We start from the raw sequence: 13,304 nt of genomic DNA, 5'->3' as shown, positions 1-13,304 counted from the left end.
TTTCATATGTTTGTAGTCCTAGCAACGAGAAGGCTAAAACAGGATGACAGAGAATTTGTGGACAGACTAAACTACATAGCAAAACTGTCTCAGAAGAAAAGAAGATTAAATATAGACAAATAGGCTAGTAGAACTATGCAAGGATCCAAATATAGATAAACACAATGTATTTATATTATTTTAATAATGTATAACTGAACCCATTCAACAAATGGTGCTGCATCAGCTACATACATAGGCAGAAGATGGGAACTCAAATTAAAGCCTCAGATTTTATACACAAATGAACTCAAATTAATAACTCGAGAAAATGTAAAACACAAACTTATAAAACTTTTTGAAAACAAGGAGAAAATACAGACTAGGCAAAGTCTTTTTATACTTGAATCCAAAAGCAAGCTCTGTAACAGAAAGGCTGAAAGTTGGACTTGAAAACCAAGGATGTCTGCCCAACAGAAGGTTCTACTAAGAGAATAAAAAGAAGCTCCAGACTGTGGAGACTTGTGCAAACCACTCGTCCCTAGGGTATGCAAAACAAACAAAGGGCATGTATAGACATGTCCACCTTGGGATTAGGCAGCTGGCAAGTAAGCATAAGAAAAGATGCTCAACATCCAACATTGTTGGCTACTAAGGAAATACAAACTAAACCCACAGTAAGATACTCATTCGACACCCATCTGAAGATCGAAAATAAAACAAACCAACAACTCTGGATGCTAGCAAGGTTGTAGAGAAACTGGATCAAGTGAACCTTTACTGGTGGGAATACAAGATGGTAGAATCATTCTGGAAAGGAGTTTGACAATTGCTTTAAAAAAAAATAACCTAAGCATTCAACTACCATATGACCCAGTAATTGTACTCCTGGGCATTTATCCCAGAGAAATGAAAAACTTATGTCCACACAAAAACTTATTCATCAATGTTTATAGCAGCTTTATTTGTAATAGCCATAAACTGGAAACAACCCAGATACAATTCGATGGGGGGAAAGAAACATCTTTTTGACAAATGTGTTAGAATAAGTGGATATCTATATGGAAAAAAAACTAAACTTGACCCATACTTCATAATAAGCATGAAAACTAACTCAAGATGGTAAATGTAAGTTAATATCTAAAGATCCTAGACAAAAACAATGGCAAGAGTGTCATAAATGTAGGATGAACAACATTTTTTTAAAGTGGAATGAAAAACAGCATTAAATGTTAAGATGGAGTTTGTCAATATTTTTAAAGTCTTCATTTTTAAAGTTAAGTTTTAAAAAAGTGAGAAGGCACATCACACACTGGGGGAAAAATATCAGTGATACAAATGTTGGGAATCCATCTGTAATATGTTAGAAATGCCTACAACAAGCCAGGCATGGCGGTCCACATCTGCCTTCACCATACATTGAAGGCCAAAGCAGGTGGAGTTTGAACAGAGATCTGAGTACATCCTGAAACCTTGTTTCTGCTCATTGTCCACACTAAAAAGGGAAGACAAAAAGCCATGTGTATGAGACCAATAACGATGCAAACAAGCCTTTAAAACAACAGGACAAACACCTCAAAGAGGCAGGAAATACAGAAAAAGAAGCTCAATGTTGCTATTTGCCTGGTACATGTGATTAAAACCACAGGGAGACATTGCTATGTATATTTTTAATATTAAAAAGATAATACTACTAAATCACTGGCCAGGATTATATAACAGCTGGGACTATCACGGAGCAGGGAGAGAAATTGTGAAATGGTACAACCATTTTGAAAAACTGTCTACTCCTCATAAGGTCAACCGTGCACCTACCTTATGATCCAACAACCTCACGCAACTCAGGCCTTACCTAAGAGAGACTGTAGCACAAACTGACACAAATTCCGTATGAGTGCTAATCCTCCCTTCACTCATAGTATTTTTTAAAATTAATCATTTTATTTGTTCACATTTCAAATGATATCCCTCTTCCTGGTTACCTCTCCCTCCACAAACCGACCATTCCATCCCCGCCGTCCCCGCCTCTCTCCCCTTTCCTCCTCCACCTACTCACCCACTCCTACCTCACTGCTCTAGAATCCCCCTATGCTAGGGCATCAAGCTTCCACAGGACCAAGGACCTCCCTGCCCATTGATGTCATATAAGGCCATACTCTGATACACATGCTGCTGGAACCATGGATCCCTCCATGACTTCTTTTTGGCTAGTGCTTCAATCTCTGGGAGCTTGGGATGGTCCAGTTAGTTGATATTGTTCTGCCTACAGGGCTGTATTTTTTTCAAAACTGGAAACAACTCATGTATCTGCACTCTATTGCATCCAAATAAAGAGAATCCAGAAGAAATGGACAAGGGGACATAGGATGTCTTAGGAGGATCTCGAAGGCACCACGCTGAGCATAGTTTTCAACAAAAGAAGTGGTGCCCACTGTGTCCTTCCAAGCAGAATAGACAATGCTAAGCTACAGTCACAAAGTACAGTCACTGCCTCTTTCAGTGGGGGATGAGGTGGTAGTGTATGGAACCTGAAGAACTTTCTGGAGGTGGAGGACCTAGAGAAGCCTTTCAGAGTGGAGGACTTCATTTATATCTCAGTGGAGCGAGTGTCCACAAGTGTATACCCAAGTCAAGTTTTATTGGACTGAACACTAAACATTATATTTTCTTAAATATAAATTCTACAACCCTGGAGATATACCTATGTAGTAAGGCACAGTAGTTAGGTTCTTCAGGACTTTGGGTCCAATCTGCAGCATTCCAAATATTACTCCTTAATAAACAATGTTTTATTGCTCTATAACAGTTGGCATTACCTATTTTCCACATCTCCCCCATTTCTCCATCACAGGGTCCTCTGAAAGGGAATAAACTGAGAAGATGGGGAGTTGAAATGAGATTTCTTTAAGCCCTACCCAGTGCAGAGCTGAACTTCTTGAGCTTTGTTGTGGCAGTTTTCTAGGGTGCCATGAGAAAATCAGGGACTGTGCGTGTTGTGTTACCCACTTCTTTTAAAACCATCCCCAGAACAAATGGCCATTTTATTTTAGAATGTAGAGCGGTGGAATATAAAACAAATGGCCTGGTTTAGTGAAGTTGCTTTTTAGCCAGTGTGAGAGATTCTGCATTATCTGAGACAGTAAGAGAGCTAAGATGAAGACTTGTATGAAGCAAAAATAACTCCAAACTGAACGATGAAATAAAACTCAAACTTCCTGCTACAGCAGCTTATGACAGAGCTAGCAATAGCATTAACTACCTTATCCCTTTGGGGTCCTAATCTTTACCCACCCTTTGGCAAAGGGCCATAATAGAGGCAGAGAGAATGTGAGAAAAAAAATAGAGAACATTTTCCAGGTTTAAGGCAGCTTAAAAATACTAAGCAACTCTAAACTGTGTCAATGCATGTCCCAGAAACATAACTTCATTTGCTCTTTTGCTTATGATAATCTGATTATACACATGCATACAATGCCTTATAGCTAAACGCGTAAAGAAATAAAGAGAACTACTGACTTGTCATCAACCAAAGCTGTCTCAGTCTTTGCTATTGGCTGGTTTAGCAAATGCATTTCTGTTGCCCTAACCCTTAAAACCCAAGGTGCAATGTTTGCTTAAGGCTGACTGCTAGAATACCAGAATGGAATGAGCTGTGTAAGCGAATCCAAGAGAAAGTGGTCAGGTCAGTGCATTCGTGAAATCTCTGAGACCCTGCAGTTCTCTTAGAAGCACAAGCCACACAAGTAACAGGTTTTCCTCTCCTAAGCCATTACTACCTTTGATTAATCCATTTGGCTGTTTGCTTCTAAGAGATGTGAAGAGGAAACAAAGCAGACTGCAAAGTTAATCCTAAGGGGATCAGACAAAAAGATGCTGTGGTGATAACAGGCATGAGTATTCTACATCTAAATTAGGAAGGTAACATGTTGTGGTGAAAGACCTCATCACTGCTCTCTCCTGTGTGGCTCTGAGCTGTCCGTGATAGGCTGCAGCGGCCATTATTAATATCTTCTGCACTCCTCAGTTAAAGGTCAGCTCGGGAAGAACGGTGGCCTCTTTCCCAGCCAGCACCCACTGACTCCTTCTTCTGTATCTTCCTCCTCTGTTGTTAGCAGACCAGCTGTCTGCCAGGTGCGTGTGAAGATGTCCAAAAAAGTATAAATCGCTGGGTATCACATAACATGTCATCGGAGCTACTTGTGGGCTTAAAGGGCAATCAATAATGTGTTTTTAATAAATAAGTTATATAAAAGAATGAAGCTCTTTTTATGAAATAGGAGATATGAGTCTAGGTCCCAGGTGCCTGCTCTCAGTCCTATGAACCTGGATGGAAGAAACAGAACCTGTCACCCGGCTTACCAGGATTTCTGAGGTTATGCTACACAAACAGTGCCCTTGTGGACTTGGACTGTTGCCGTTTAAAGGGCTACTACAAATTATGTGGTGAAACGAACAAGTGAAGTTTCCCATTGAGCTCGCTTTCTCCTTAAAGGTCCTTCGCCTGCCTTTGACCTTCCAAGCCAGCCTGTGCAGCCCGGATCCTGGGGGGAGATGCTTTGTCAGTATTCAATAAGCAAAAGTTCCTCTTTTGGTACAAGAGCTCAGGAATTGAGGAAATCCCTGTAGTTCACTCCACACTATGGTAGAAATGTTGATGGTAAGTTTAAGGCTTGGGTTGAAATACTCTTGCCAGGGTCCTGGACACCCTTGGGAGCCACGATTTCTGACTGCTGAAGTTTAAAGGGACTTCACGTATGACATTCAGCTAACTTTACAAATGTATAGTGAGGGATATTGACTAGTTATATCTAAACCCTTGGGAAGGAGAGCAAAGATTGATTAAGCCTAGGCAAAGTTTTTGACAAAGCACATCCTGAAAATAGCAAGGTTCCAGAAATGCCTTATCTATTGGTTTTGAAGTATAACATGTAAATGGAATGTGACCAGTAGATAGTAACTTGTGTGTGTGAAAGGATATAAAGGAATGATATAAAGGAATGATAAATGGAATGTTGCACAGCACAGCCCTGTAAGCAGAAGGAGGATTTGAATTCAATCCTCATGGATAACCCACTCTTGAAGAAGATGACTCTCGGTGTCAATCTCTGAAAGTACCAAGTCCATTCTTCAGGTGCTATGAGCAGCAGAGATAACTCTGTGAAGATTCAGACTGGGATCACAGGTACAGATCTCTTTATAAAACTAACCATAACACTTGGATGCAAGAAAGAAAAATCTGTGGTACACAGAAAGCCACACAGGTCAGTATTCCCTGTTGAGACTCTGAAGGAAATGAGGGAACAATCGGTCATTCATTGGCAGCATGCCCAGAAAGTCAAGGCCTGCGCAGGACAGGACCTGGAGAGGCCGTTAGTTACAGTTAGTCAGGGAGAAGAGGCTAAGCACGATCACAGAGGGAGAGAACTAGCAGGATCCAGTTCAGAGAAAGACCTGCTGCTTTCTTTGGTAAAGGAAGAACCTCACCTTCCACCTAAGTGCCAGTGAACTGAGCCAAGGCTGAGCAAAGCAGTCTTGGTCCTGATGTCTACACAACAGCTTGTATTCAATAAAGGCAATCAGAATGACTATTAGGAAGATGTGCTAAAAGGGGAGAGAGGGGCTTGCATAAATTGAACATATCTTCATTGTTTCAGTTGAATAAGTAATAGCAGGGGCATCTATTACCAACAATCTCTGGGACTGTATCCAAAGCAGCCCTGAGATCCTATCCCTAGAGTGCCTTCAGTCATTAGAAAGGAATGCACTATTAGATAGACTTCCTGCCCAGAGAATAGCAATAGAAGATATCCTCTGTACACCAACCACATGGCTCAAAGAAGTTGCAAGCTCCTTGCAGGTAGCATCCTGTCCCTAGGAGTATTGTCTCTATACTGCAATAAGGCATATGTCATTAACAGAAGTTTAACATATTTGTCAGATGCCAAATATGGAAGTACACAGAGATGAATTTCCAGTTCAACACCTAACAAACCCAATGCTCATACTATTTGCATCTGGACATGCAGAACTAGCCTATGAACTGATACACTTGGTCCCAAGAATCATTATTTGGCACTGATATTATATATTATAATGACCAAACAATGGAACTGTCTGATAGGATAAAAGAGCAAAGAAAAATCACAGAAAAGTGAACCATAGCACTTGTTGGTTTTCTTTCTCTTCACTCTACTTTAGATATGTCATAGAGACAGGAGGAAATACAACAGCTCTGAGATGGCCATTCCCCGTATTACCTCTTAGACATGTGACTATATTTAGATATTGAGCCTTGTCAATAATTAAAGCAGCAGTGCTTGTCCAAGTAAGAACCAGAGTATCCACTGATATTTTATTGCATGATTCAGTTGATTTAATAATAGAAGACAAATTATAGCTCCTTAATTGACCTAAGTTTACTTTTTAAAGGAAGTAATTAAATCTCAAAAATCCCTAGGCTTTTCTCTAGACAGTTCTCCAAGTTTGTGTTTAACTTTCTAAGATCGTACAGTAGGGACTCAAAATTTAATTTCAAAATAGCTGAATACATGTGAGGGGAGATAATTGGGGATATAGTTTTCTCTCTCCTGGGGAGACTTTTGACAATGGCTGATTTTACATTGAAAGGTGATTTCTGTTCATTTATTTATTTCCTTCTGCAATGCAGTAACCAGAATCTAGGGCCCTTCACATACAGGGTAAGTGCTCTAGTTGATTGAGCTACATCTTCAGCCCTAATTTTTGCTATTGTATTTCAAATATAATGCATGCTGTTCAGCATAGGGGAAAAAAGACCATTTACAAAGCTGGCTAAATGTGCTTTGGAAAGTGACTTGTTTGTAAATGAAAATATCAGTGTTTGGGGAGATGGTTATTGGATATACCTTAGGAACATAAAGATCAGAGTTCGTGTCACCACAATCAATATAAATTCGGGCCTAGTACCACATCTGTAATTCTAATACTCCCATCAAGAGATTAAAAAGGAGGCATGTTCTCAGTGTGGAACAATAAAGAATTCCCACTTGACACAACATAATAGGATTGGCAACCAAGGTTGTCCTCTGACCTTGAGAAACACACACCATGGCATGTTCACACACACACACACACACACACACACACACACAAATACATAGAAAATATCAATAACAACAAGAAAAACAGCTCTTCGGAAGCACTGAAGCTAGCTATTGCTCCTGGTTTGCTAAACTGACTGGAATCTTAAAGATCTTCAGGTCAATTGCTTATCTGAAGACCAGCTTTGCAAGTTTCAATGAGGAAATAACTGAGAAATTACCATTCTTTCATGGAATCTAGAAAAGTACTCTTGTTGCTGTTCTCCTTCTTTGGGATTCACTCTCAGTCCCACACAATTATTGCAAAAGCCAAAGCCTTGAACCACCCTTACTTAGATCATTCCTTCCTTGCATACTCACATTTTTCGTTAGGAAACCCATTAGCTCTATCTACAAAACAAACCTCAAGGAGGACCACATTTCCCTTGTCCAAATCCAAATGACAATTCCTCTAGACTGGATTACAGATGTCTGGCATATAACAGATGTTAAATATTGGCTGTCTGTAGAACAAGTGGAATCCTAATTGGTCCCATTTGCCAGTCCCATTCTATATACCCTGCCCCCACCTTCAGTCTTCCTTCTGTAAACTGTCTCATGTAGTGCCAATATATAGCAGGGAATTGATACTTTTTCTCTTAAGTATTTTCAATACACTCTAATCAAATTTGGAGTGAGATATAAAATCTAATCCTCTTGCCCATGAAACTCTCCATCATTTGTGTTCTTCCCCAAGAATTTCAAACCTTCTGCCGGAACACAAACTTTCTCTCTTCTCTACTAAGAACATCATTTTTTTTCTGTTATAATCTGAACTATCTGACTCCCAAAGATCCATGTGTTAAAACTTTGGTTGCTAGGGTGATACTATTGTGCGGTGGACTGTTAGAAGATGGAGTCTTGTAGGATGTCCTTATATCATTGTGACCTTGATCCTGAATAGATACTTTGATTCATTACCACGATTTTAGCAGTTTTCCCACCACACGTGCACCCTGCCATTGGCATCTTGCTCCCCAATCAGATGTGTTGAGTCTCCATGATCTTGAACTGAGAATTTCAAAATTGTGAGTCAAAATAAGCCTTTGGGGCGGGTTTTTTTTTCTATTCATTTATACTTCATAGTACTGTATCCCAATAGCAGTATACAGCTAGCTAACACGCAATTCTCTATTTCTTTTTCTTCCAGTTCTGGCCACTACTCTACTAATAACCAGACCTGTCTGTGTTCTCATCCCCTTGCAGCCCTTCGGCCATCTTGCTCCTATCCCCATCAGATCTCTGGATTGAATCTGCTAACATCAGCTACTGCCTTCTTGTCACCAAAACCCAACTGTCTTCTTCCTCAGTTGACTTCCCAGCATATTTGACACTTTATATATCCTTCTTTTTGTTTGAGACACCCACTTCCTTTTCACTCTGACAGTAGTTATATTCGTTTCCTCCTATCAGGTAACTCTGATTGGTTCACAATTTTTCAGAGATTTGGTCATTGCCCATCATTAAATCTATGAGCCCAGATTTCTCTTCTAAATTTCAGGATCACAATCCCAATTGCCCTTTTACATTGTTTTTATCAAGTATCACAGGAGTGGTGTGTGCCCAAACCAACTATAAACGGCATGCATGCCCTTAATCCAGCACTATTTTTTAAAATGAACAAACACTTAAAATCAGCAAAAGTTGGCTTTTTCTTTTGGTACTTCCCATCTCTAAGATGATAGCACCATCCATTGTCATTCATATCTGTGCCATTTTTAATATCTTTCTAGCCTCCTTATCTCCTCACATCAATAATTTCAATCAGCTTCACTCATATCCTCTTATGTGTCTCTCTAGCTCTTCTGCCAACATGCTATTGAATCATCACTGTAATTCACATAGATTATTGAACTAACATTATGTCAAACTCTTCTCCATATTACAATGTAGCCATGTGTGCAAACAACACATATGTTGTAATAAAAATGTAGGTTCATTCACACCCATGACTTCCTTTTGATTCAGAGTCCTTCAATGGACTTTAGTAGAGCCCTGCTACCTGCAGCAGCCTTCATGGTATTGTATGTGTCCCATACTATCTGCCCTCAAGTCAAGATCCCTCCTACTGTAGATCCTATGCAAACACTGTGTCCCCTAATGAGAACACTGTTTGTTCCCCTCCAGACTCAGGCAGCTCCTTCATCTTCTGATAGCTGCCCAGGGGCCATTTCTTCAATTAAACTTTCTTTTACTCCCCATATTCTCCTGCCCTAGAGTTTGGGACTAATTAACTCAACATAAAATTTTGTAAATTGCAATTTTTAAAATGCAGCATACAGATAACCAAATGTCTCAGAGTTGCAACACAGATTATACTATTTTGTAAACTGTCTTGCATACAGTATGTAGTAAATGAATACAATTAACCCTTCTTAAATATTCCAACCCCTATCTTATTGTAGGGTCAAGAACTGCTTTAAATATATACAGGGAACTGAAATTATAAAAGATCACCCCTTTTCTTCTACCTCCAAAGGAAAATCATTTGCTTAACAGTTGAGAAGCCAGAAGTTTTCAATGCATTCAGCTCCCAAGTTATCTTATCATTTCTCATAGAGCATACACTACCGAATGACCTAAGCTTGATATATTACAAGGAATATTGATGAGTGATACAAGTGTTTAAGTAACAGAGGCAGAGGAAATGAACTACCTCTTGCCCTAGAAGACAGGTGGGAAAAGTAAAAAATCTCCTTATTCATCAAGTATCACTTAATGATGAAGAAGTGCATCAAATACCATCTGGTAATCTAATATACATATAACTAGTCACCATGTCTTTTCATAGTAAAATCTGAATATATTAGTAACAGAAAAGAACAACCCTAAGGCACTTACAGATGATTGCAACATTGATGCTATAAGACTCTTAGAACATTATAGTTAATCAATTCAACTTTTAAGTATATTTGATCTAGTCATACAATTCAACTTTCTCTCACATATTACCGTCTAGGAGAGAAAATTAACTCAAAAGTTATAAAGTAGTTTCTTTTTATGTATTTATATTATTAGTAATCAAATGCATGCATAATTCCCTAAATAAATGTAAGAGTGATGGCCTACTGGAGGAGAGTCTTTATTCTTCCCACAGAATGTTCTTTGTCAGCAGAATCTCTGTGGAAACAGTTGTAATAGGAAGCTGATCTAGGCCACAATAGGAATTAGATTAAGAATTGGACCCCCAAGGTTGGTTAATTATGATTTTTCTCTTTTCATCTGTGATCAGTTCATTTTTAGTAAATGGAGTTGCATTCCCTGGGAGACTATATTTGGAATCAAAGTGACCAGTCTTCTTTTCAAATCGTTCTTTAGAGAAAACAAATGGTAGAAGTGACAAACGGATTGTCCATCAAAAGTAAGGAGGTGAGAGGTAGAAGTCAATTATACAAGGAATATCCAACTGAAAGCTCAACTGTGTGGCCTTCACATGTCCCACCCACATGCATGGATTTCAGATGACTGCTAGCTTGGTGAAGAAGAGGAGAAAGAACAGGGGGGGGGTAGAAAGACAAAGAGTAGGAGGAAGGGGAAGGGAAGGGATGACAAGGATGAAGTAATAGATTAGCAAATATTGCTGCAAAGGAGTACAAGCAAGTCAAAATTTGCATACACAGAACTGTATCAGATATAAAGAATCCATTTGCAATCCCACCATTGATGACAGATGCAGACATACACACTGCCTTTAGTGCATCCCAGATCTATAGATCTTTCAGTCTTTCAAGCAGCATGGATGCTGTACCAAAACAATATGGAGACGTGTTTTAAAACAAAGAAAAAAAGATAAAGGAAATAAAGCATGACGTGTAAACAGGAAGCTTGAGTACCTATATCATTCAGTTAAAAAGAATAAAGGGTATGCAGAAAAGAAACTGTCTCTAAATGTTAAATAGTAGATGTTCTATTTCAATTTTTATAGTTATATAAGACAAATACATATATAGGATGCATAATTTATAAAATAAAATATAGAGAGGGATTTTTCTATTTCATATATGTGTATATATAGAGAGAGATATAAAATTGTTCACTTTATTGTAATGTGGAATCCTATTAATTAAATTGGAGACAGGCAGGTACCCATTTCTGAAAATGATAATAGAAGTATGTAAATCGAGAGATTAGGCAATTTACATGAGTGAGATTTGTAACTTTTCTATGTTATAACCCAGCACATCTGAAGACAGGAAGCTATGAGTGATCATTGTGGCAAATGCTTGGGGCTTTGAGCCCTCTCTATCCTTTGATTTTTCTTGAGTCGCCATCATAGTACTACCACCTTAAATGTTTCCCTCAACATTTAAACTCTGCATTTTCTCATTTGTTAACGTCCTTATAAACAGGATAATGGTCACATGATGCATTATGTGCATTTATCAAAAATTTTCAAAATATTCTATTACTATCTGACATTCAATTCCTCTTTTTCACCTTTGAGGGAAGGGATGCAATTAACAGATGCTACATGGATTCAAGTGCTGGCCTTATCTTTTACTATGAAGTGATATATTTAACACCTTTGTGCCTCAATTTCCCAACTATGATTATTTTCTGGTGAATACTTGAGTAGCATTTCTGTTGTTGTCTTCAAAAATGATGTGTGAAGGTGGGGGATCACATCAGTAAGCTAAGCCCAACTTCTTAATTAATCTTTGATAATTTCATTAATGCATATGACAAATTTGGAGAACAACCTTTTCTATGTGGAAAGAGCACTGGCAGAGAATGAACCAGGATAGCAGAAAAGCTCTTACAATGGTAATTGAATTTGATAGGAAGACTGTATGTTTTGCAAGGTTGTTCAAAGAACAGCAGGAACAGAATTAAAGTTAACTTTGCAAAGAACACCACTCGACAGAGGATTTCATGTCCAGCCAGTAGTTTCCACAATAAAATGAATTGTTCTTCATTTCCCCTACATATGCATTCAGACCTCAGACTAAGACGATGCTGAAGATTTGCTTGCTACGTGGAAGGCACACTTAGACTACTTTTGTCAGATGGTTGGGGACTACAGGGTCTCCTAAGACTGGCTGGATATAAACACAGGAATTCTTTTCTAAAGGCTTAATGTGTCAGTTTGTTAACCAGTATTGCCTGAGATGGCATGGTCTGTATGAAGAGTAGTCAAATGATCCTCTGACTCCAGTGACTTTGTTTCTTAATGCTTATGTGCTTATGTGCTTATTCTTCAAGGTAGTAGCCACTGGAACCATTAGCACTTCTGTCAACCTTTCTATGCTGACCTTGGTCACGCTAATTGGCTTTATTAGGCTTCTCTGTCTCTCAAGCTGTACATCAGATTTTAAGAACCTCCCTTGAGCACCTGGTCATTTTGAGGCAAGTCTGGGACTATTACACATGTGGCCTTAGAATGAACTTTTCTCAATTGTAAGGTTGTAGTGTGTTAGTGGTACCTCAGTGAGCTGAGTGCTAACTTAGTTCTCTTCTATCCCTTCTCTCTGGCATTTGCCTTCTTGTAAACAAGGAAATACTTGTAATGTGGCATATTTTTTTTTTGAAAATCAGATAAAAGACCTGCATCTAGCTTCCTCCATATCAGTGTCAGCATTTAGCACTGTGAGCCTTGCACGTAGCAAACAAAGACTCCTATTTCAGGAAGGGATATGCTCTCTGATTCTGAACTGTTTTTCTGCTGAACAAATTCTATCCCATTTGTTCATTTTTAATAAATTCAGTTATGAAAATTGGATTGCTCAAGAACTCTCAATAACAGCAAATACTTAGATCTGCAAAGCAGTAATGTATTGGGCATCTCAGTGCTTTTTCCCATGGAAGTTTGCATGGATTCATTCTAGTTGGTGGTCACACATTTAGACATTATCCTGGGGCACATTTTGTACCCCACGATCCAAACTATGCACCACCCTTCTCTAGTTTTCCTCCTATATACTATGCTATTGTGCCAAATAAAAAAGGTTTGTTTCAGGGAAGAATGTCCCACATGTTTTGTTTCAACCAAGTTTGTATTGATTTGTCCAAGCATAGGAGACACAGAACTGAAATCACAGTGATTGCTCTCAAGAGGCAGCCCAAGTCCCATGCTGAGGCTCCACTCACTGCTGCTGTAATCCTCAATGCTAAGTCAGTTGGCAACAGTTGACAATTGTCTATCTCTCCCTTCTTTTGACTTATGCCTTTTTTCTGTACTAAGATCATTTAATAAGTGCCTACCAGATG

This window comes from Mus caroli, unplaced genomic scaffold (genome assembly GCF_978045245.1).
Source record: "Mus caroli unplaced genomic scaffold, Mus_caroli_1 scaffold_10, whole genome shotgun sequence".
NCBI classification, from domain to species: domain Eukaryota; kingdom Metazoa; phylum Chordata; class Mammalia; order Rodentia; family Muridae; genus Mus; species Mus caroli.
The sequence above is the reverse complement of the archived record's forward strand: the minus strand, read 5'-3'. Positions refer to the sequence as shown.